Genomic DNA, 25,457 nt, shown 5'->3' with positions numbered 1-25,457 from the left:
AGTCTCTCCCGGCTGCTGTTTGCTCTGGGGAGCTGGGCAGCCCTCTCCACGTTTCTGCTTTTCCTACCAGTCTCAGTGTGGCTTCTTCAGTGTTCCTTGATTGAAGAGTACTCTTAGTTTAGTCTAAAGTTGGTTTTTCCAGATGATGGTTCTTAAAATTAGTTTGTAATCCACTTTGGTTCTGGGAGGTGGAAATTGGTACATCTGCCTACTCCATCGCCATCTTGTCTTCCAGCCTTATTTTATTTTAAGATTGAATCATGGCTTCTTCTTCAAGTAGGTGTAAATATAAGAATAGTCCTGACACCTTCTATTATATATGTGGCTGTTACACACTTCAATGTCAAAGGCACAATCTTTCATCATTTGTGACACATGCAAAACAAGAATTGGGCTCCTCATATTATGTGTCATAATTGTGAGGAAATGCTTCCTGACTGGACAAAAGGAAAATGCAAAGAAATGCTTTTTGGTATTCCCATGGTTTGGCGTGAACCTAAGGACCACAGCAGTGACTGTTATTTCTGTCTGATCTATACAAAGGGCATCGGCAAGAAAAAATGGCATATGATTGCATATCCTGGTATCCCTTCAGCATTACAACTTATCCCACACTCTGAGAAACTCCCAGTTCCAGTTTTCAATGGTTTTATTTCTTCTAAGGATGAAGAAAGTGAACATGGTGATCAAGTATATTTTGATAAGATGCATTAGGAAATGGTTGTAGAATTTGAAGGGCCTTCTTCTGATGCCAAGCAACCATTAACCCCTCAGCAGTTTAGCCAACCATAATTGAATGACTTAGTAAGAATGACATAAAAATTGTCCTCAACTTTCTGAAGTCTGAGGAGCATAACTGGATCATTAGCTTGGATCTTAAAATGGTAAATTTCCTGCTAGGACAACAGAAAGGTTTCACAAAGTATCCTTGCTTTCTGTGTTTGTGGGACAGCCGAGCTTGGGAGAAACGCTGAACACGAGGAATGACTGAAACATGAAGCTCTGGAAGTAGGGATGCAAAATATTGTGAATGAACCTGTAGTTAATCGAGGCAGGATCATTTTTCCCACACTTCACATCAAACTTGCCTTAATAAAGCAGTTTGTTTAGGCTTTAAATGGAGAAAGTTCATGCTTTCAGCATATTATTTCTGCTTTTCCTGCCTTGTCTTTCAAGAAGATAAAAGCAGATGTATTTCATGGACCTCAAATTTGAACCCTCATATGTGACAAAGAATTTTCCAGGAAGATGAATAAGGAGGAGAAAGCAGCATGGCAGTCTTTTGTGGCAGTTACAAAGAACTTCCTTGGCAACAAAAAAGCAGAAAACTATGAACTTCTGGTTCAAAGGATGCTATTGGCTTTCCGCAACATTGGATGTAACATGAGCGTTAAGATTCACTTCCTGAACAGTCACTTTGATAAATTTCCTGAAAATCTTGGAGCTATTAGTGATGAGCAGACTACTGCTGGAGCGTCAAACGAGATTGTCCTCAACAACTACACAAATGCAAGAGCTACAAACGCAATTTTTTGCTTGAATAGAATTTAAATAAGTTTTATGCAAATTTTATGATTAAAATAAGTGTTTTAATATGTTTTATTTTGAAATTGTAGACAAATTCTGATGCAATTGTATCTTTTAGTGTATTTACTGCATTATATAAATTATTATATTTTCACAAAGATGATGCCCAAAAAGATATTCTACTTTATTATGTTAAACTAAATGTTGAAAATTTTACAATAAGATGAAAGCCTAAAAATCTTGAATTGCAAAAAAGCTATTGCTTACAGAGAAAAACTAATGTCAGATTTGAGATCAGCACACTCAAATTAGGTAAGAACAAGTGTTTTTCTGGATGGAAGAAAAATTTTGTTCCCCAGTGTTATTGCTAGGACTTTAAATGCGCCCTGACTTCAAAGAGCTTAAGAATCACTGCTCTAAACAGTGGTAAATCTTTTTGAAGTAATTTATTTTCCCTTTCACGATCATACTATAACATTTTCACATGTCAAAAAACAGTTCTAAATGACTTTTTTTTTTTTTTTCATTTTTCTGAAGCTGGAAACAGGGAGAGACAGTCAGACAGACTCCCGCATGCGCCCGACCGGGATCCACCCGGCCCACCCACCAGGGGCGGTGCTCTGCCCCCCAGGGGGCGATGCTCTGCCCATCCTGGGCATCGCCATATTGCAACCAGAGCCACTCTAGCGCCTGAGGCAGAGGCCACAGAGCCATGCCCAGCGCCCGGGCCATCTCTGCTCCAATGGAGCCTTGGCTGCGGGAGGGGAAGAGAGAGACAGAGAGGAAAGCGCGGCGGAGGGGTGGAGAAGCAAATGGGCGCTTCTCCTGTGTGCCCTGGCCGGGAATCGAACCCGGGTCCTCCGCACGCTAGGCCGACGCTCTACCGCTGAGCCAACCGGCCAGGGCCTAAATGACTTTTAATGGCTGCATTTATACTTGTCATCTGAATGCACCTTGGTTTGGTACCTAATCTCTTATTGTTGATTTTCTGTTGTTATTTTTCTTTTTCCTCTTTCTCTTGTTCTCTCCCATTATAAATGGGGCACTGATCAACATTCATGTACCTACCTATCTGTGCACTTATCTGACTAGTTTTTTTCTGAAATATTCTAGAAATGGAATTGTTGGTTCAAAAGAGAGAGAGAGTGAGAGAAAGACAGAGACAGGAAGGGAGCGTGATGGAAGCATCAACTCATGTATCACTTTAGGTGTTCATGGACTGCTTTTCATATGTGCAAGTCGGGGGCAGTGGCATGACCCCTTGCTCAAGACTGTGACCTTGGGCTCAAGCCAGTGACCTTTGGGCTCAAGCCAGTGACCCTGGGATCATTGAAGGATGATCCCATGCTCAAGCCGGTGACCCTGTACTCAATCTGGCAAGCCTGTACTCAAGCCAAATGAGCCCACACTCAAGCAGTGACCTGGAGGCTTTGAGCTTGGGACCTCAGTGTCCCAGGTCGACATTTTATCCTCTGCACCACCAGCAGTCAGGCAAAAGAAAAGCACATTTGAAAAATGCATTTTTAAGACATATGCAATGTTTTCCTTTTATCCTAAGCCAGCCCGGAAGGTCAGAATTGTTCAAGTATGTTGCATCTGCTAAGAAGCCTTCCCTAACACTAAAGGCAGGGTCGGTGTTGGCCTTGTCCCTGCAAAACACTCGGTTTCTCCCAACAATCACCACATATTCTGTGATGGGTGTGGGCTATTAGGGGGAGCCGAGCTTCCTTGGGCCTGAGGAAGCTGTCCACAGTTTTCAAAAATGTGTGTTATATGAGTGAATGTAAAAGAATCCTAACAACTTTTGTAGCTCAGTGATTGTTGCATGACTAAACAGCATCAACTAAAATTACTCAGTAATTCAAAAAAAAAAAAAAAAAAGAGAGAGAATGACTTCTAGTAAGTGTTTAGGCCTCTTGATATAAGTAATCTTTGGAAAAAACAGGAAATGATAGTACCTGTAGCAATTACTGGGCTCAGATTATAAGACCTGCCATCAAGTTCAGTTCATTCATTCTCTGCCTGAAGCAAGCATTGGCCAGCTGTATTACTCAGACTAACCTCTGGAAAATTAGGGAGAAGGGTGGAATATTTAACATACGTGGTCTCCACTCTTAGAGCCTGGCTACCACCTCTGAAGGAACTTGTCTCAAATACTGCAGAGAAGAGAGAGGCCTGGAGCCTACAGGCTGGCTGGGGGTCTTCTCCTGAAAGTTGTCAGGGAGAAACAGACCCTCCTGCTGACTGGGCTGTGACTCTGCCAAAGGCAGCAGAATGACCCACAAAAAGCACTTGACATTTCTTCCACTCTAGTATTCAATGGGTGTCAATGAATACCTTGGAAGAATAGCTAAAAGGATATGCAAGAGAATAGGTACTTGGGAGTAGAAGAAAAAATAAATAAAATTCAAAGCACAGGAATTTCAGTATGCCCTGGTTTTTGATGAAAATGATGGCAAAACATTCAAGAGTATCAAATTGATTTTTTTCTGTTTCCACTTTTTTGAAGGAGGACAGTTCTTTTATTTTATTATCACCTTTTGCATTGCTCTGTCCCTCCTGTACACACTATGTTGTTCAGACACATAAAGCATGCTAATTGGTATGGAAAGGTGAGTATAGGTTTTATATTTCTTCAACAGGGATGACAAATACATTACACAAAATTGCAACCCACCCCACCCCACCCCCTGCCCACTGCTGCCCTTCCATGCCATGTCACTATTCTTTTGGTCACTATACATGCTGTAAACCTGCCCCTGCTCCCAGGGCCTCACAGTCAGGGCTTCTGGGTTGCATCACTCCAAGAGGCATTGGTTGGACCGGAGTCTATGGGAATGTACTCCCCATGCTGGAAGTAATAAAATTTAGCAGCCCGGCATTGTGATGGGACTAAGTAAGGACAAAATTAAAACTGTGGAATGAACCCAAATATGACCTCTGAATCCTTCTCAACACCACTTCAAGCAGCCACTACACAGTGATTGGGTTTGGAATGCAAGATGAACATGTTTGCTATTCCTACTTTAAGGAAACACAGTGAGAGGCTGCCAACACAGAATATATTTAATCATCTTTGCACAAGTGTGTGTTGGGTACATGCATAATATGTGTGCAAATATAGTTTGCTTAGAACATGCAATTCTCTCTGCTCCCTCCCAAACCTTCCCTCCCTAAATATACAATTTCATGAAAACCGCACCTGTGACTGCTTATTGGAATGGGAAGAGGTCCAACGTATGTCCTCAAATTTATAACACTTGCCGCCCACAAATTTCTAAACTGTAGTTCCTGTCATAAACTATGGTGCCTGGCAGAAAGGAACAAAATATTTATATCTGGGCCTAACAATGTTTTCACTGGGTCCCACAACCTGAGTTAGATCAATCCATGTTTGTGGACATTGCCTCGTTCTCTCACCCTCCCAGGTTCACTTCTTCCCTGTCTCTTCCCACTGCTCCATCTCATTAGACTGTTAACAAAGAGACATGATCTATATGTACTAACCTTTTGTATTGCTCTGTATGCATTAATGCACTAACTAACCTTGAATTTGGCAAAATCCATTACTTGTTGTTATTACCATGAAAATCGATTGGATAAGTAGCCCAGGAAAGGAAGGCAGAATGTGCACATTTTATTTTTGTCATCCAGGGTCCAGCAGTGTTGTTCAGCTTCATGATAGGAGAGGGGAGTCACTAATTTACTTGCCATGAAACACTTGGAAAAAAATGTTGAAATTCTGCTATAAAGACAGTTTCACAATAAACATCTTTTCAATCCTATTCCCCATTTCCCTTTTCTGAAAAAGAGCATCCCATTAGAAATGTTCCATTTCTAATCAATCACATAGAAAATGATCTCACTTCTCATGTATCCTTCCCTTTACACAGCCCTCAGAGCATTTGGGCTTAGTTGAAAGGGTCCTAAAATGATTACATTCTGTTATTTACAGAAGCTTACACTGAGTTTACTTTTTCTTTTCCTTCCTTCCTTCCTTCCTTCCTTCCTTCCTTCCTTCCTTCCTTCCTTCCTTCCTTCCTTCCTTCCTTCCTTCCTTCCTTCCTTCCTTTTTTTCTTTATTTTTCTTAAGTGATAAATAGGGAGGTTGAGAAACAGACTCCTGCATACACCCTGACCAGGATTCACCCTGAAAGCCCCCTATGGGGAAATTCTCTGTCCATCCAGGGACATTGCTCCTTTGCTCAGCAGCCAAGCTATTTTAGCGCCTGAGGCAAGACTATGGAGCCATCCTCAGCATCCAGAGCCAACTTTGCTTCAACTGAGCCATGGCTGCAGGAAGAGAAGAGATAGAGATAGAGAGAGATAGAGAGAGAGAGGGAAGGGAGAAGAGGAGAAGTGGGGAAGCAGATGGTCACTTCTCCTGTGTGACCTGACCAGGAATCTAACCCAGGACATCCACACATTGGGCCAATGCTCTATCGCTGAACAAACCGGCCAGGGCTTGCTTTTTTTTTTTTTTTTTCCAGTGAGAGGAGAGGAGTTAGAAAGAGAAATTTTCAGAATTCCCAGATGCACCATTACTGGGATCCACTTGCTAACCCCTATCTGGGGCAGATGTTCGAATCAACCGAGCTAGTCTCAGCACCTGAGAAGGCAGAGAGAGAGAGGAGTAGAGAAGTAGATGGTTGCTTCTCATGTGTGGCCTGACCAGGGATTGAATCTGCATACCAGGCTGACACTCCATCCACTGGGACAACTGGCCAGGACCTATACTTTCCATAGCACAGTTATCTATCCCTGAGTCTGTGATCTCTTTTGCTGAAGAACAGTAAGTGAACTTCTTAACTTGGCCAAGATAAACAAACAAAGAAAATAGCAGGCAATGTTAGAAGGGAAGAAAAATATTTGGCATAGATTCAGTTAGGACTGTAGAACTGGGTTGTTAAAAGAGCATCAACTAGATAAAATTTGGCTCTAAATTTTGTGGTAAAGTTAAGACTACCCTATGAAAAATGCAAAACACTCTTCATTTATTACCCTTTTGGAAAAATTTAAAACAAATTTAAAGTCTTTAAACACTATTGGTATTGATAGGATTTCTTCTGGTAAAAAGATTGGATAAAAGCAAGAACTTAAAGTTTCCTATCAGTTCAGACAATATTCAGTAGCAGTTGATAATATGAATTAAATTAATCAAAATGAGGAAAAAGCTAATGACCCACTTGGGAACAAAAATAGCTCCTTAATGAAAGGAATGGTATAAAGAAATTTATAGAATATCGGCTGATGTGCCCTTTGGAAATTATAAATTTGCAAAATTCCCTTATGTAATTATTAGTTGGAGTCAAATTATCAGCAAATCTGACTGTGGGGATGTGATAGGAAGGAGCATGTTAGAAGACCCAAAGTCTTGTTCCCTCATCGAAGGTACAATGGCTTTTGCTGCCCGGGAACAGCATGAGCTAGAGACTGGTTAGTGTCTGAGTCAACTTTGGGTTGATTTCCTCAGTTTTTGTTAATGTTTACTGAACATTGACTTCCTTTCTGTCTAGTTTTCAGACATTGTGTTCTCGAGAGCAGTAATCCTCCAGTCAGGCTTTATGAGAAGGTTCATGTTTAAGTAAGACATGAATTTTCCAAGACAACTTGATAGGCAGTTGGTCTGTATAAAGCTCTTGCTTTAACAATGGATATGAGTGAAGCTGGAAGTATTACAGGTCCTGGTGCAGAAAGAGGATTCAGGCAGGCCAACTTCACATAAGCAGAGGACTGGGAAACTATCTCCAATGGGGGTGACGGGCAGCTGAGTATGGCTCTCTCATTATAATCCTCCAATTATCTTAGCAGCAACCTTAGCAGTTAGGGGTTTGGGAGTTACGGCAAGCAGCATGTACAGTCTGTGAGAACTGAGCCCTTTTGCATTTTGCATCTCCTGAGTTCCCAGTGTCCAGAAAGCACAATAGGCTCTTGATGCTGGATTTTGTCAAATGTTGGGAAGAGCACAGGTTCTGGTGAGCAGAGCTCCTGCTTTACCATTTGTGAACAGAGACTTCCTGGATCCTTTACTTAAATTCCTAAAACTTTAATTTTCAGTTCCATGAAATGAAATTATGTAGCTATCTCACAGGCCTGCTTTGGGGACTACACAACACAACCAGATAAAATGCTTATCCCAGTCTCTCAATAAGTGTTCATTATTTTCATTATTATATATTAAGTGAATTACTAATAATAGTTTGTAAGCAGTAATTGTTTCAGTGACACATAAAAAGGAATCTGTACCATGTGCTTGGCATTGTCCTGAGTGTTTAGAGGGAGGTACTCTAACTCTCCTTGTTTAATAGATGGAAAAAAGGAATTCAGAGGGACAATACCAGGGACCCTGGCTCAAAAGAGAAACCACATATTCTGTGGTTGCCAAGGAGAGCCACGAGAAGACCCTGGCCATGGGGTTCTCTCTTTGACAAGATCCAGACTCTCCTGTCATCTCAGCCAGTCAGCCCCCACAGACCTCAGGACTGCAGAGTGAGGATCCACTGAGCCGCCTGAAGCTCGTGCTAACCAAGAATTTATGGAAGATTTTATTGCTATTTCCAAATGAGAACTTTTCTTCAATCATTTATGGAAAACATAAAAACCAGTGGGAATCAAATAGGATAAAACAAGGTCGGAACCACTCTTCCAGATGCTGCGCACAGCTGTTTTTTGCTTAAGCAAGGGGAGCACAAGAAAGGAGGGTATTCATTTGCTATTTGGGTCAGAAACAGCATGCTGCAAAATCTCTACATAATTCATCCAGTCCCAAATAGAACGTGAGGTCAAATTTCAGACCCTCAACATTTTGTCAGTCTTCTTCCTTTTACCTCATGGAATTGCTATAAAAAACAGTAAGAATTATATTCCATAAAGAAAAATATCTTTCTTTGGGGTGGAGGGTATCACAATTCCAGAAACAAGATGGAATGCACCGGGGCTGCCGTATGTGCTAAAGGCAGATGGCTCTTCTCTGGCCCCATGGAGGCAGCGGTGCCTTAGCCCTGGGAACAAAGGAAAAGTGGAAACAATCCTGATCTTAGAGTCCATGGTTCATATGTGGCAGAGAGTTTCTTTTTAAGTTGATGGCCATCCTTTGAACTTCTACTGCCCTTATCACCCAAGAGGTTTGGGGAAGGGTGTGAGAAGATGCAACCAGCCAGATTGCTCTTCTGTCTTCATGATCAATAGAGATAGAAGCCTCTCTGGGGACTCAGTACCTAGAAGGCATCTGCCCACCCCATATCGGCTGTCTCTGAGAGTCCGGAAGAACATGACTCCACTGCAACAACAGAACTTTCTTATGCTGTCTGTAGTCCATGTGTAAGTGCAGACAGGACCACACGCGGGAGCTGAAATCAGATTGGCAGACACACATTTACTGTTCTTGTGTGCTAGTCCTAACTCCAAGCCCATTCGTCCTGTAAGAAGCTACCCTGGACTGGCCCAGAGAGAACCGAGGCCCCTGACTGAGGCATGGTGTGGTTGTGGTGTAGGGTGGGAAGGTACAGCTAGCAGGCACTGTCTCCTGGTAAGAAGCTGTGTTGGCTGATTCCAGTGACTCACCCTCCTTAAAACAGGGGACAAGCCTGGGTTTGTCATCATGCCAAAGGGTCTAGAAGAGAGGCTAGTGAGACAGAAGGATGCTTATTTAAAAGATGCAAGCATTTGCTGTTAAAGGGGGAGAGGAGAAGGGTGGAATTTACAATGTCCTTGAGTGTGCTCATGGGAAAGAGTTTAGGGAGTGACACGGAACATAAAGAAGGCTTTTAGGGGAGGACCAGAAAGGAGTAGAGCCATCCTCTTACTTTTTCTGGGAATTCATGTGAGTTATGAAAAAGGAGATGCTGAAGAAGAAAATGCAGGAATGAGAGAAGTCTGAGATAGAAAGGGAAATAAGTCATGTGATCATTAGAGTGGTTTGCAAACTTCAGCATGTGTTATAATGACTTAGGTGTATTCATTAAGGAAGGTGACTATTAAGTACATTTTCCCAGGGCCTATTGGGGATCCAATGCAATAGGTCTGGGGCAGGGTTCAAGAATCTTTATCTTCAAGATTCCCCCTCATGATCATGTGTGTGTACTCTGCAGACCACCCCTTGAGAACCACTAGATCAGAATGGGACTGCTTAGGAGACAAGGGTGTAAAACCAAGAATTCAAGGAACGTTCCTACCAGGTGCCCAAGAATGACTGAGGGCAGGTGTCAGAAGAGCAGCAGCTGCCAAAGTAGCAGGTCTGTGTATTGCAAGACCATCTTGCTGTGCTCACGAGGATCTGAAGGGTCCCAGTGTGGAAACGCGGACAGTGTGGAATGCATGAGAGGCTAGTGTGTGGAATGCATGAGAAAGTTGCTCTGGGACTCGTGACTCCACTAGTGTGCAGATCATTTAATAGTTTTCAAATGATTTAATATCCCTCATCCAGAGTTCCCAGGGTAACTCCTCTCCATTCCCACCACAGAGGAACTGGGCTGTCCAATTGCTAACAGGCAGGGAGCCCCACTGTACTGGGTGCTCTGGCCAGAACCTTGCTGGGAGTGACACTGGAGCAATTACTGCTTAAAAACTAATTATTCATTATAACCCTAACAACAATTAAGGTCATGCATTATTCTTCCTATGAGCTAGCTGCCTTTGGCCTGTGGAGCTCATTTCTCAAACATCTCATTAGTATTTTAATTGTCCTTTTTTTCTCCTACATATTTTTCTCTAAAAACCAGTTATATGTAAAAAAAGAAACAAAACAAGCAAACAAAACTATAGTGAGAAATATATTTATTTTTTGCCAGGACAGGGCAATACTCAAGTTCTCTTTTTAGGTGCAGTGCTTATTATCCCTTTCCCTACTTCGATATTCAAACCTCTTATTATACTGAGATTTGGCTTTTTTTACTCAGGTAAAAGTAGCTAAATAGAGATACATACTCAGAAACTCATAACATTATACAGTTAAGTGCCAGAATAAAGTATAAGCTAAAACTGAATTCTTGATTTACACTATCAAAGTTAGAAAAAAGAAAAAGCCCAACATCTTCCCTCCAGGGAAAAAAAGGAGCCCTGTGATACAATGGATTATTTAGGATTTCACCGATTTAACAGCTTAATCTTACTGCCTGAGTGGAAGCTATTTTCTTAGACACAAGAGAGGTGAATATTATAAGTGTCCTTAAAACATACCTGCTCATCGCACTACATCTTCTGATGTTTCATTTAGACTTCCCTAACATCAAGCAGGGTCCTTAAGTCACAGCGCAGCTCCCAACTGCTTTGCTCAAATTGTTTCTGGAGGCACAGAGCCTGCCTCCCTGCTGTACATTTAGCTCTGGGTTGGGGAGTACGTGGGGAGAAGTCATTTGCATCAAAAAACACTGGCTGTCTATTCCCATTAGAAAAACACTTTGTGTTTTAATGCAAATTATTTTAAAAGGGCAGATAACTTATGGATGCAGCAAGGGTAACCCACAAAGAGGTATGCAGTTTTGTTCAGTTGGATGTCCTCGGGGCGAAAACATCAAGGATAACAAGTGTACTAAATACAAACAGACACAATCATAAAATATGACACCCATGATTAAAATACCCCTTTCAAGGGTCCTCTGCACTTTGGAGAGAAACTGCTTTGTTAATGTCAAGGACTCCTCATTTCCTAGATTCAGAGGCAGGTTAAAACAACTGTATCTTTTCTTTCTTGACTGTATTTCTAGAAAGTTGTGAAATTCTAGGACTTTAATCAGACTAGTCTAGAATTTGAGCTGGTCAGTGAGGGGATTAGCCTGAGGATTGGGAGCTCAGGCTTCAGAGCAGACAGATCAGGTTTTTAATCCCAGGTCTGATACTTACATATCATCTTCTCTGGAGTCTAGGGGGCTTCATCTGCAATTGGGAGATTGAATTATTGAGAGGATTAAATACAACACAATGAAACCAGAAACCCAGAGGTAAAGTGCTTAGTGAAGTGCCTGGCACAGAAAAATAAAAAAAGTGTGTTGTGTGTTTTTCTTCTTTTCATGCCTGATTGCAGAAAGGATTTGAGATTGGAAAATCACTAGTACACAATGTGAAAAGATTTTTATGGCTTTGGAAAAACTACTCCAAGATATAGGTAATTAGAAATAGTATGAGGAAAATGGACTGCAGTAACTAAGTGTGTGGATGGCACAATTGTCCATTGCCAAGGTTTAGGTACCCTACCCCATTTATCTGAGAGTAACAGCAGCGATTGAGCACTTACTTGGTGCCAGGTGCCATTCTAATTGTTTCCTATGCATTGTTTCATTTATTACTCACAACATCTTCATGAGGGAGTACTAATATTATTCCCATTTCACAGGTCAGGAAACACAAAAACAGAGAAGTTAAGTAATTTGTCCAAGGTCACAGAGCTAGTAAGTAGTGGATTCAGAACTTAAATTTACCCTCTCAACCACCATGCTATGTGCTTTGTTTACTGGTGTTTCCATCTCCCCCCACTACCAGCATCATGCAGAGGGCTCTGCACCTAGTGAACACTGAATATTTATTCAATTATTATTTAAAGAATCAGGCAGTTTTGTTTAAAGTGAATTAACTGCCTATGTTGTCTTGTATGTATTTTATTGTTTCAGATCTTATATTTAGGTCTTTGATTAATTTAGACTTGATTTTGGGCAAGGAGAACAAACTGTAGTCAAGTTTCATTTTTTTTGCCTGTGGCTTTCCAAAATCCTAGCACCATTTATTAAAGAGGCTTTTTCTTCTTCATTGTGTGTTTTGAATGACACATTTGTGTGACAGAATGAAAAGGCCAACTTGTTTTTATTGGATTTTGGGGGAAAAGTCCAGGGGACTGTTTAGCCAGAGGATAGATGGCATCCTATTAAAGACCAATGGGATGACACTATTCATGCATCCCAATGGGCAGTCTATGGCAGACTGAACATTAGATTTAATTCAGAGACAGAAAAAGACGTGTAGCAGCAAATGCATGCAGATGAGGAATTGCCTCAACACAGTACCTAAAGAATGACCTAGAAGGTTAAGATCAACATAAAATGATCATGGTTAATGTCTTATAAAATTATCATGGTTTAGTGGAAAGAATACAGGGTTTGGATCTGACTAGACCTAGAGCAGATTACCTAACTCCAATTCTTAATAGCTACATGACCTTGGGTATATTATTTAGCCTTTATGAGCACTGGTTGGCACAATTTGAAAAGCGGGGTAATAAAAATAGTACTTTCTCCCAGCTTTATTACGTGAGATAAAATATATAACGTTGTTGTGTTAGTAACAAAACACTGGAGAAATATGCATTATTAAGGTAACACTACCTATATAACAGAAAACCCCACATATCTGTGGGTTAATGCCATGGACACTTATTCCCAAAATGGGACTTCTTAATTCTCAAGTAATGACACTGTATAAGAAAATTTAGAGACTCAGACTCCATCTTGTGGCTCCTCCATCTCCTCAGGTTTGTTGTGGAAGGGAATAGAGTGTGGAGGATCTTCGGTGGGAATTTTTTATGGACCAGGAAGTGGCTTAGTTCATGACCACACCTAAGTGTGAGGGTGCTGGGAAATTGAGTTTAGCAATGTGTCCAGGGACAAAAGGAAATAGTTTTGATGGTCATCTAGCAATTCCAACCTCCATCTTCTCACAGGATTGCTGTGAAATTAAAAGAGTTATTAAAGCATAGGAGATAGCTTTGGGAATCATAAAACATGATAGAAATATTATTATGGCTGATTGCTTGTGTCGATGTCCAAACACAAGAACACTCCAAATGATGCAAATTTAAAGCTCTCATTCATTTTTTTAAAAAATACCAATACCAAGAACAGTTTGCTAAGGCACATGGTGTGTGGTGATGGTCCCACCAGAAGAGCAACCTCGTGGTGATTCTGTGGATAGCAATGGCAGATCAAAAATGACTGTACTAGGCCCTGGTCAACTAGCTTAGTCATTTAGAGCATCTTTCTGAGACACCAAGGTTGTGGGTTCAATTCCTGGTCACGGCATAGACAAGAAATGACTGATGAAAGCACAGCTAAGTGGAACAACAAAATGAATGTTTCTTTCTCTTGCTCTCTCTCCCTTCTTCTCTCTGTCTCTCTAGAATCAATTAAAAATGTAAAAAATAATAATAATAACCATAGTAGAGGCCATTTAATCTTGTACAAAGCTCACAAATCTCAGAGAAGAATGCTGTATAGTGCCAACTGTGAAGCAGATTCATCACATAAATGGTTGAGAGAGAAATTTACAAAGAAAAGCATAGCAAAGGTGAATCAATGATAAAGGTATTATTTTCAATGGAGCTGCTGTCTCCTCTTCCCCTTCCATCTATGAATGCCATAATACCTTCTGAGGATAAGTGAATTTGCCATTCCTTCAAGGGCAATCAATAAGGATTTCCTAGTAAAGAAAATTTTATATTTTTTTATTATAACATGATTTTTTTTTGCTTGTTTAGGCCATTTTTTTAAAGGAAGTGAGTATACATTGAATATCCCATTTTTCCAGAAAAGAATTTTAAAAAGGCATTCATTTTGTTTCCATCACTAAGTATTTTGGGTTTTCTTTTTTCTTTTATTTATTTTTATTTATTTTTTATATTTTTCTGAAGTGAGAAATGGGAAGGCAGAGAGACAGACTCCTGCATCTACCTGACCAGGATCCATCCAGCAAGCCCACTAGGGGGTGATGCTTTGCCTATCTGGAGCATTGCTCCATTGCAACTGGAACCATTCTAGCACTTGAGGTGAAGGCCATGGAGTCCTCCTCAGCACTCGGGCCAAGTTTGCTCCAATGGAACCTTGGCTGCAGGAGGGGAAGAGAAAGACAGAGAGAAAGGAGAGGAGGAAGGGTGGAGAAGCAGATGGGCACTTCTCCTGTGTGCCCTGGATGGGAATCAACCCCGGGACTCCCACATGCCAGGCCAACACTCTACCACTGAGTCAGCAGACCAGGGCTGAGTTTTCTTTTTAACATGTTATTTTTGTTTTAAGGTAAACCCAGATGTATTCAATGGATGCTAACAGATTTTTAATATATTCTATGGTGGATTCAAATGGCATGTATATGTTATATAAATAGTTTTCTAAGGGCATATACCCTTTTAAACTCTTTTGTTTCTTACCATTTTTTATTTTTCAGATTATGTGCATTTTTTACTTGGGAAAACATTTTTTAAAATTATTTTATTCTTTGAAGCCAATAGGTCTAGATTCTGGAAATAAAGTTAATACAAGGATAGGTTATCAGAAAGGTCTTCTGTGACTCCTTGCTCTAACATAGTATGCCATCTTGTTACTCAGCTTCTCTGCCTTCTTCTTCTTCTTCTAACTTCATATATATTTGTGTTTATTGCCAGTCTGTACCTACTAGAATGTAATCTCTATGAAGGCAGGACTTTTGGAAGTCTTTGTTCCCTGTGTGGTTGGTCCCTGGAATAGTGCCTGGAACCTAGTAGATGCTCCATAACATTAGCTAAATGCATGTATACATGAAAATTAGGTTAAGCATTCTGGATCAATGACCTTTTACTATATATTTTTTCCTCTTCACATAAGGTTTATTTTTGTGTTTTAAGATAATAGAGGTTTTCTTTGGAAAATCTATACCAAGATATTGGTAATTTTAGATAGTAAGAGGAAAATGGAATTTTATAATGTTCTAAGTTTATGAATGGTACTAATACAATAATTGCTCATAACCAAAGCTCATGTACACCTGCTTCATTTATCTAAGAATAACAGCTAACAGCTATCAAGCCCTTACTAGGTGCCAGGTGCCATTCTAAGCACTTTATCAGCGTTGTTATGTTAAACTCTCATGACATCTTCATGAGGTGATGTCTCAGAAAAATGACTTTGTCCTGCCCAGCCACTTGCATTTATGTTAGTACAAATAATGCTCATGATGTCCCCAATTGACATTGAAGGGCAGTTACTCTCTGTGTTCTCTCCCCAGACAGCCAATTTAACAGCCACACTGTCTTTCTTCAGAGCTTGGATATGATGAGACATGGGACACATGATGGGGAAATGTATGCAGGGACAAGTACACTCACCAGCTTCCAAGGAGGAAATAGTTTTCACAGGAAAAGAACACTGTGATCTTGGGTAGAAGAGCAACCTCGTGGTGATTCTGTGGATAGCAATGGCAGATCAAAAATGACTGTACTAGGCCCTGGTCAACTAGCTTAGTCATTTAGAGCATCTTTCTGAGACACCAAGGTTGTGGGTTCAATTCCTGGTCACGGCATAGACAAGAAATGACTGATGAAAGCACAGCTAAGTGGAAATGGGGAAAGTTGGGAGAAGAATTTAAGAAACTTTCAGGGATTTACGGTTATTTAAAGGTTTTCCTTTTGTTATCATGGGCCAATAGATAAATAAATACATAAAGAAACTCCAAAATGGGTAAAAATTAAAAAATGATTTACTATCAATTCCTTTTAGAGAACTGCTTCTGGAAATGCCTGTTTGGGGTAGGTGAGACCCTATAGAAATGGATAGAAGATGAGGATTAGGGGGGGGGATTTCACCATTTTGAGGAGGAAAGTTGGAAAAAAAGGAGAGAGAAAGAAAACCAATTAAGATGGCTGAACCTAAGAAAGTGAGGGCCAAGAAGGCCCCATGGGAATTGTGGTAGCCAGCCTTTAAGATGGTCCCCAATGATCCTTGCTTTCTGGTATTCACACCCCATATTCATATGCTATAACCGTCTCCAACACGGTACCACAGGTGGTCTGTGTGATTAAATAGAATACAGCAGGAGTGACAATATATCACTTCCAAGGTTAGGCTTAAAAAAGACTATGGCTTCTGCCTTGGACTTCAGTCTTTCCCTCTCTCCCCCTTGGAGGAGTCAGTAGCTACACTAAGAGGCCATGGAGAAGTCAATGTGTGGAACAGCACATGGAGTGGATGCCGAGGCTCTGTAGGTGTGTGGTTGGCAGGGACTCTGGCTTTAATGTAAATCTTTCTTTTCCAGGCTGTAGGAACCCAGAGAAGGAGACTTCTGAACATTGTCAGGAAAACGAGAATTAGCATTGCATGTGAATTATCCACATGCAGGCTCCCTCGAACACCTCTCCTTTTCAAAGTCTCCTCTTTTCCTGTACCTGGGATCTGGGGGTCTCCTATGTTCTCTTTGAAATTGGAACATTTTGTTGGGCCAGCTCTTTGGTTTGGCTGCTTCCACTGTTGCTGCTATCTTGTATCTCAACAGAGGGGTGAGGCTTTTTCAAGGGGCCACGCTGCTGTCGGTGCATATGCTGACTCACTGCTCCTATCATCACAAGAGCCCTGGCAGCGCCTCTGTTGCCTCTGGGACGGAAGATGCATCTCTTTTTACCCAAGGTATCGTTCTTTATTGAACCTCACTCTTGTTGCTTTGATTTTTTAAAACTACCCCTTCGTTGATGAAAGCATTCCTTGACTGAATCAGAGGACAATAAATGGGTCACCCCAAAGAATCCCACTGCACCAATCTTCAACATGTACTCTGGATGGAACCGGGAGCAGCTCCTTCCAGCTGGAATCTACCCAGGGAATTTCCTGGGAATTAGGCAGCAGCCTTTACCCCTGCCTATTTTTTATGTACTTGTTTCTAGGGTCCCTGGCTCCGCCACCAGATCCAAGGGCTCTTTACCATTCCTCCCAGTAGCTTCAGTGTTCTCATACTGGAGGAAATTCCTGCTTTTATTTATGAGAGTTGGACAAAGACAGAATTGTAGAGCTGGGAGGAACTTTGGAAAGATATCTAATTTTGCTCCTTGCTTTCCACAGTACTAGAGAGGTGGAGTAATTTGTCTGTAAGTTCACATCTAGTTAGGGGTAAAGTTAAAATCAATTCTCGATCTCCCAGCATCTAAGTCAGAGTTCTTTTCACTAGAACATTCACTCATTTCTCAAGAGGGATTCCCCAAATAGTAATTATCACCTCAGGGAACTGATAGGCGGTTTATATAATATATATGTGGTCAGCAAAATGTGGTGCAGTTTTTAAGCAACTAAAAATAAATCAGAGGAGAAGTACATCTTTATCTGCAAAACTGAATTTACTGGAGGAAGTGTAATGTATATCCACCATACTGATCCCAGATTAATCTAATATAAACAAGTAATGGAGAATTAACTCTTCCACTTTATTCTTGAGAATAGGTCTAATTGCTTCCTCTTTCTTGAAAATGGATAAGAATTTTTTTCTTTTTTAAATTTTCTTATTTACTTATTTAGAAATTAAATTTAATCAGGTGACATTTGTCCATAAAAACACATGAGTTTCAGGTAAATATTTTTATAGCATTTAAACTGCTGATTGCATTGTGTGTCCATCACCTACAGTCAAATCATTATTCATCACTATATATTTGTCTCTTTTTACATCTCTCTCCCATCTGCCCCTGGTAACCATTTCACTTTTATCTATGTCCATGAGTCTCAGTTTTATATCTCACCTATGTGTAAAATTATATAGTTCTTAGCTTTTTCTAATTTACTTATTTCACTTAGTATAATGTTTTCAAGGTCCATTCATATTGTCATAAATGGCACTATTTCATTATTTCTTATAGCTGAGTAGTATTCCATTGTATATATATATGTACCACTTCTTCTTTCTCTAATCCTTTATCAAGGGACATTTTAGTTGTTTCTATGTCTTGGCCAATGTGAATAATGCTATGATGTACACAGAGTGCATGTGTCTTTACAAACCAATATTTTTGAGTTTTTTCAGGAGTCTTACCAGAAGGACTTTTTTTAAAAAAGTATGTGTTTTATTTTTTTTATTTTATTTTTTTTATAAATAAGTTTTTATTTTAATGGGGTGACATCAATAAATCAGGGTACATATATTTAAAGAAAACATTTCCAGGTTATCTTGTCATTCAGTTCTGTTGCATACCCATCACCCAAAGAGAGATCGTCCTCCGTCACCCTCTATCCAGTTTTCTTTGTACCCCTCCCCCTCCCCCTCTCCCTCCTTCCCTCCCCCCACCCCCCCCCTAACCACCACACTCCTGTCCATGTCTCTTAGTCTCATTTTTATGTCCCACCAATGTATGGAATCCTGAAGTTCTTGTTTTTTTCTGATTCACTTATTTCACTCCGCATAATGTTATCAAGATTCCACCATTCTGCTGTAAGTGATCCGATGTCATCATTTCTTCTAGCTGAATAGTATACCATGGTGTATATGTGCTCCATCTTCTTTATCCAGTCTTCTATTTTTTTACAGTGATTAAAAGCCTTTAAGCAAACTCTTGGCCAATACAGCAAGAATCCATAAAAGAGTAGTGTCCTTAACATGTTCACCAAGTCCAATTGGCCCCATCACCATGCCAAATCCCTGAAAAATGCAACCCAACCACAGTTCAGTCTGTTAGGAGCTGTCACAGGGAGCAGGAGTCCAGGAAAAGTCCACATCCAGGCAAAGTCCGCATGGCACTGGAGTTGTCACCATTCTATACTTTGCAGCTCATGTCCAAGTCCCAATGACCGCTGCTTCTAGCTGGTAATGATTCAGGTAGACTGGAAAAGCCATCTGCAGCATGCGTGGATATGGAGCTTCTGTTCTCCTTTGCCTGGAGAGATGAGACCAGGTTGCTTTTCCCTGGAGCTCTGTGACTGTGGCATGGTAAAGAGAACCTTGGGATACACTAAGCTGGGTGGCAAAGGTAGATTCGTAATAGAAGTTGGCAAAAGGGGGAAAGAGAGCTCTAAATTAGGAGTAGGTCCCAGCCTGAAATATGAGTGGGGCATTGAGGTAGGAGGGATAAAGGAAACACTATATATTAAGCAAAGCAGCAGAAAATAGGACTATCAACACCCACAACAGAGATATTTGAGGGAAGAATAAAAAACCTGACTATTCAGGCAAAACATAGTTAAGTGGCCCTTGTGCAAATGAGATCAGTTTACCTGCTTCTTGGAAGCAATACCCTAGGCTCTTCCACAGTGTTGTAGATGGGGCTGATGGCCCTGGGCACCTTCAGCCTTCAGTGGCAAACCCCAGCTTTCTGGGCAAGGTTAGGTCATAGGTGGCTGGAGCAGGGCTGGAAGAGACCGAACCCTCCCTTAGAGGAGTGAGGGGGAAGCCTACCTTCCAGTGTCCCTGTTTCCTCACAGCAGAGGCATGTAAGCCTGGCAGGCTTTAGCTCAATGACCTTCCTTTCCACTATTGAAGCAGAATCCAGATGGCATCCTATGAGACCCCTTTGGGGCGTTGGAGCCTTTAAGGGTGTATCCTAAAAGCTGGTAGTTCCCCTGATCTCTATTGGGCTTTTTCTGCCTCTAGGTATCTTAAAAGCCATGCTCAGAAGATCTCGCTGAGGGGTTTGAGGATCCCCATCTGCCTATATAAATCTTTTCCATATATCTGGAGCTATTTGGAAAAAGACAAAACAGTGTTATTAGCTCGATCTAATAAAGAAGGTAGTAGTTTGCAGGAGAAAAAGATTTGGTGTCTCCTGTTCATCAGCATTCAAAAGAAATGTAAATTTTTTTTAAGTAAAAAGTATGATATGGTAGACCCGCAGGAGTTCCAAGATATGACTACCCCCTTTAAAAAAAATTTTTTTTTAAATTGACCTTAAAATGTTTGCTGAGTACACTTTAATAATACCTTAACTTTAAAAATTGTAAGCATGACAAAATACAGTGAATGCTTTTGCTCCATATGCAGGAGCATTTTCAGTTTAGCCAGTTTAGGAAATCCAATAATAGAACAATGCATACAGATAATGAGCTATAAGATGCTTAGCAGCCTCTCCTGTTCTGACAGAGGTTACTATAGATCCGGAATATGTATCCACTGTAATGTGGACATACGACTGTTTGCCAGATGAAGGTATCTGAGTAACATCCATCTGCCAAAGTTGTCCTGGTAGGGGTCCTTGAGGGTTAACTCTAAATGAAGGGGCAGTATAGGACCCCTTGGACAGGATTTCGCAATCTGCCGTGCTACTTCCCGAGAAAGTTGAAACTGTTTACACCGGGCTGCAGCGTTCTGGTGATGAATAGTATGAGACTGACTTGCTCGGTCTGTCATGGTTGCTCTATATAATTTTCTTTTGGGTAGCTTGATCAACAAGGGCATTCCTAGGCCCTGGCTGGTTGGCTCAGTGGTAGAGCCTTGGCCTGGTGTGCAGGATTCCCGGGTTCGATTCCCAGTCCGAGCACACAGAAGAAGCGCCCATCTATTTCTCCACCCCTCCCTCTCTCCTTCCTCTCTGTCTCTCTCCTCCCTCCCGCAGCCAAGGTTCCACCGGAGCAAAGCCACCCAGGGCACTAAGGATGGCCCCATGGCCTCTGCCTTAGTTGCTAGAATGGCTCTGGTTGCAACAGAGCAACACCCCAGATGGGCAGAGCATTTCCCCCTGGTAGGCATGCCAGGTGGATCCCGGTCAGGCGCATGCGGGAGTCTGTCTGACTGCCTCCCCATTTCCATCTTCAGAAAAATACAAAAAAGAAATAAATAAAAGAAAAAATACAACAATAAAAAAATAAAGAAAAGAAGAGAGAAAAAAAAAAGAAAAAAAAAGGGGGGGCATTCCCCTGTGCTAAAGCTCCAAGGAGCATGAAGTGAGCTCGAGTATGTCCCATGAAACATGGAGCTCTATGTTGACATACAAGTCCCTGAAGAAGGAGGAACTGCTGAAATAGTTCCTCAGCATTTGTCCCTAAGACAGCAGTCTCCACAGTGGAAACACCATAAGTAAATATTTGCTGTCATTAAAGGGGGAATATGGCAAATGCTGAAAAGCCATGATCTTTGTGCCCCTCCCCTCCCCCCTCTCCTCCCCCCACCCTGTAATCCCAACACTGTTGTCCATGTCTCTGAGTCTCATCTTTATGTCCCACCTATGTATGGAATCATATAGTTCTTAGTTTTTTCTGATTTACTTCTTTTGCTCAGTATAATGTTATCAAGGCCCATCCATGTTATTGTAAAAGATCCTATGTCATCATTTCTTATGGCTGAGTAGTATTCCATAGTATATATATACCAAAGCTTTTTAATCCACTTGTCCTCTGATGGACACTTGGGCTGTTTTCAGATCTTTGCTATTGTTAACAATGCTGCCATAAACATGGGGGTGCATTTCTTCTTTTCAAACAGTGCTGTGGTGTTCTTGGGGTATATTTCTAACAGTGGTATAGCTGGGTCAAAAGGCAGTTCGATTTTTATTTTCTTGAGGAATCTCCATACTGTTTTCCACAGTGGCTGCACCAGTCTGCATTCCCACCAGCAGTGCAGGAGGGTTCCCTTTTCTCCACATCCTCGCCAGCACTTATTCTGTGTTGTTTTATTGATGAGCGCCATTCTGACTGGTGTGAGGTGATATCTCATTGTGGTTTTAATTTGCATTTCTCTAATCATTAGTGAAGTTGAACATTTTTTCATATGCCTATTGGCCATCTGTGTGCCCTCTTTGGAGAAGTGTCTATTCATTTCTTTTGCCCATTTTTGGATTGGGTTGTTTGTCTTCCTGGTGTTGAGATTTACAAGTTCTTTATAAATTTTGGTTATTAACTCCTTATCAGACGTATTGTCAAATATGTTCTCCCATTGTGTGGTTTGTCTTTTTATTCTGTTTTTGTTGTCTTTAGCTGTGCAAAAGCTTTTTAGTTTGATATAGTCCCATTTGTTTATTCTGTCTTTTATTTCACTTGCCTGTGGAGACAAATCAGCAAATATATTGCTGCGGGAGATGTCAGAGAGCTTACTGCCCATGTTTTCTTCTAAGATGCTTATGGTTTCATGGCTTACATTTAAGTCTTTTATCCATTTTGAGTTTATTTTTGTGAGTGGTGTAAGTTGGTGGTCTAGTTTCATTTTTTTGCAGGGAGCTGTCCAATTTTCCCAACACCATTTTTTGAAGAGGCTGTCTTTACTCTGTTGTATTTCCTTACCTCCTTTGTCAAATATCAGTTGTCCATAGAGCTCTGGGTTTATTTCTGGGTTCTCCGTTCTGTTCCATTGATCTATATGCCTTTTCTTATGCCAGTACCAGGCTGTTTTGAGTACAATGGCCTTGTAGTATAACTTGATATCAGGAAGTGTGATACCTCCCCCTTTATTCTTCCTTTTCAAGATTGCTGAGGCTATTCATGTTCTCTTTTGGTTCCATATAAATTTTTGGAATATGTGTTCTATGTCTTTGAAGTAAGTCATTGGTATTTTAATTGGCATTGCATTGAATTTATAGATTGCTTTGGGTAATATAGACATTTAATGATGTTTATTCTTCCTAACCATGAGCACGGTATATGCTTCCATTTGTTTATATCTTCCCCAATTTCTTTTATCAATGTTTTATAATTTTCCGAGTAAAAGTCTTTAATCTTTCTGGTTAAATTTATTCCGAGGTACTTTATTTTTTTGGTTGCAATGGTGAAAGGGATTGCTTCCTTAATTTCTCTTTCTGACAGTTCATTGTTAGTGTATAAAAATGCCTCTGATTTCTGAGTATTAATTTTATATCCTGCCACCTTGCTGAATTCATTTACAGGTCCAGTAGTTTTTTGACTGAGACTTTAGGGTTTTCTGTATACAATATCATATCATCTGCAAATAATGATAGTTTTACTTCTTCTTTTCCAATTTGGATACCTTTTATTTCTTTTTCTTGTCTGATTGCTGTGGCTAGGACTTCCAAAACAATGTTGAATAAGAGTGGTGAAAGGGGGCACCCCTGCCTTGTTCCTGATCTTAAGGGGATTGCTATTAATTTTTACCCATTGAATATGATGTTGGCTGTGGGTTTGTCATAGATGGCCTTTATCATGTTGAGGTATGTTCTCTCTATTTCCACTTTGCTGAGTTTTGATCATGAATGGGTGCTGGATTTTATCAAATGCTTTTTATGCATCTATTGAAATTTTCATGTGGTTTTTCTCCTTCTTTTTGTTTATGTGATGAATCACATTGATTGATTTGCAAATATTGTACCAGCCTTGCCTCCCAAGAATAAATCCCACTTGATCATGATGTATAATTTTTTTCATATGTTGCTGGATCCAGTTTGCTAATATTTTGTTAAGGATTTTAGGTTCTAAATTCTTCAGGGACATTGGCCTATAATTTTCTTTCTTTTTGTTGTCTTTGCCTGGTTTTGGAATCAGAATTATACTCACCTCATAAAAGAAGCTAGAAAGTCTTCCTTCCTCTTAAATTTTTTGAAATAGCTTGAGAAGGATAGGAGTTAGTTCTTTTTTGAATATTTGGTAGAATTCACTTGTGAAGCTATCAGGCCCAGGACTTTTCTTTTTTGGGAGTTTTTGATAACTGTTTCAGTCTCATTTGTTGTAATTGGTTTGTTTATGTTTTCTGATTTTCCAGATTAATTTTTGGAAGATTTTGTGTTTCAAGAGAATTTGTCCATTTCATCTAGGTTGTCTCATTTTTGGCATACAGTTCTTCATAGTATTTTCTTACAATATTTTGTATATCTGTTGTGTTAGTTCTTATTTCTCCACTCTCATTTCTAATTATATTTATTTGAGTCATCTCTCTCTTTTTCTTGGTGAGGTCTGGTTAAAAGTTCACCAATCTTGTTTACCTTTTCAAAGAACCAGCTCCTTGTTTCATTGATCCTCTGTATTGTTTCTTTAGCCTCTATGTCATTTATTTTTCCTCTGATCTTTATTATTTTATTCCTTCTACTACCTCTGGGCTTTACTTGCTGTTCTTTTTCTAGTTCTTTTAGATGCAGGGTCAAGTTGTTTGAGCTCTTTCCAGCTTCTTTAGGTAAGCCTTTAGTGCTCTGAACTTCCCTCTCAGGACTGCTTTTGCTGTGTCCCATAAATTTTGAATTTATGTATGCTCGTTATTGTTCGTTTCTAGGAATTTTTTTATTTCTTCTTTGATATCATTGTTAATCCATTTGTTATTTAATAACATGCTATTTAGTTTCCAAGTGTGTTAGTATTTTTCAGTTTTTCTGTTGTGGTTGATTTCTAGTTTCATGCCATTGTGATCAGAGAATGTGCTTGATATGATTTCAATCTTCTTAAATTTGTTGAGACCACTTTTGTGCCGTAACATGTGGTCTATCTTAGAGAATGTACCATGAGTACTTGAAAAGAATATATATTCTGCTGCTTTAGGGTGAAAGGTTCTAAAGATATTTATTAAATCGAGTTGATCTAGTATGTCCTTTAAGTCTGCTGTTTCTTTGTTAATTTTCTTTCTTGAGGATCTATCTAGTGATGTTAGTGGAGTATTGAAATCCCCTACTATTGGCCCTGGCTGATTGGCTCAGTGGTAGAGTGTCGGCCTGTCATGCAGAGGTCCCAGGTTCAATTCCTGGCCAGGGCACACAGGAGAAGCACCCATCTGCTTCTCCACCCCTCCCCTTGTCCTTCCTCTCTGTTTCTCTCTTCCCCTCCCGCAGCAAGGCTCCATTGGAGCAAGGATGACCTGGGCGCTGGGGATGGCTCCTTGGCCTCTGCCCCAGGCGCTGGAGTGGCTCTGGTCGCAAAAGAGCAACGCTTGGAGGGGCAGAGCATCGCCCCCTGGTGGGCAGAGTGTCGCCCCTGGTCAGCGTGCTGGGTGGATCCTGGTCGGGCGCATGCAGAAGTCTGTCTGACTGTCTCTGCCCATTTCCAGCTTCGGAAAAATCCAAAAAAAAAAAAAAGAAAGAAAAAGAAATCCCCTACTATTATAGTATTGCTGTTGATCTCGCCCTTTAAATCCATCAAAGTCTGCTTTATATATTTAGGTGCTCCTATATTAGGTGCGCAGATATTTATAATGGTTATATCTTCCTGTTGAATTGCTCCCTTTATCATTATGTAGTAACCTTCTTTATCTCTTACTATAGTCTTTGTTTTAAAGTCCATTTTTTCTGATATAAGTATTGCTACCCCAGCTTTTTTTTCATTTCCATTTGTGTGAAATATTATATATTTTTTTCTATCCTTTTATCT

General features: G+C 40.4%; 1 non-coding gene across 1 annotated transcript; it reads left to right on the top strand.

The window, feature by feature from the left end:
* Positions 1 to 24,770: 24,770 nt before the first annotated feature.
* On the top strand, positions 24,771 to 24,846 carry TRNAD-GUC (transfer RNA aspartic acid (anticodon GUC)). The gene has a single exon. It is a non-coding gene; the product is annotated as a tRNA-Asp (tRNA).
* The last annotated feature ends 611 nt before the right edge of the window (positions 24,847 to 25,457 follow it).

The sequence above is a fragment of the Saccopteryx bilineata genome, chromosome 3 (genome assembly GCF_036850765.1).
Source record: "Saccopteryx bilineata isolate mSacBil1 chromosome 3, mSacBil1_pri_phased_curated, whole genome shotgun sequence".
NCBI lineage: Eukaryota > Metazoa > Chordata > Mammalia > Chiroptera > Emballonuridae > Saccopteryx > Saccopteryx bilineata.
Note: the sequence above shows the minus strand (reverse complement) of the source record. Positions and strands in the feature narration are given on the sequence as shown.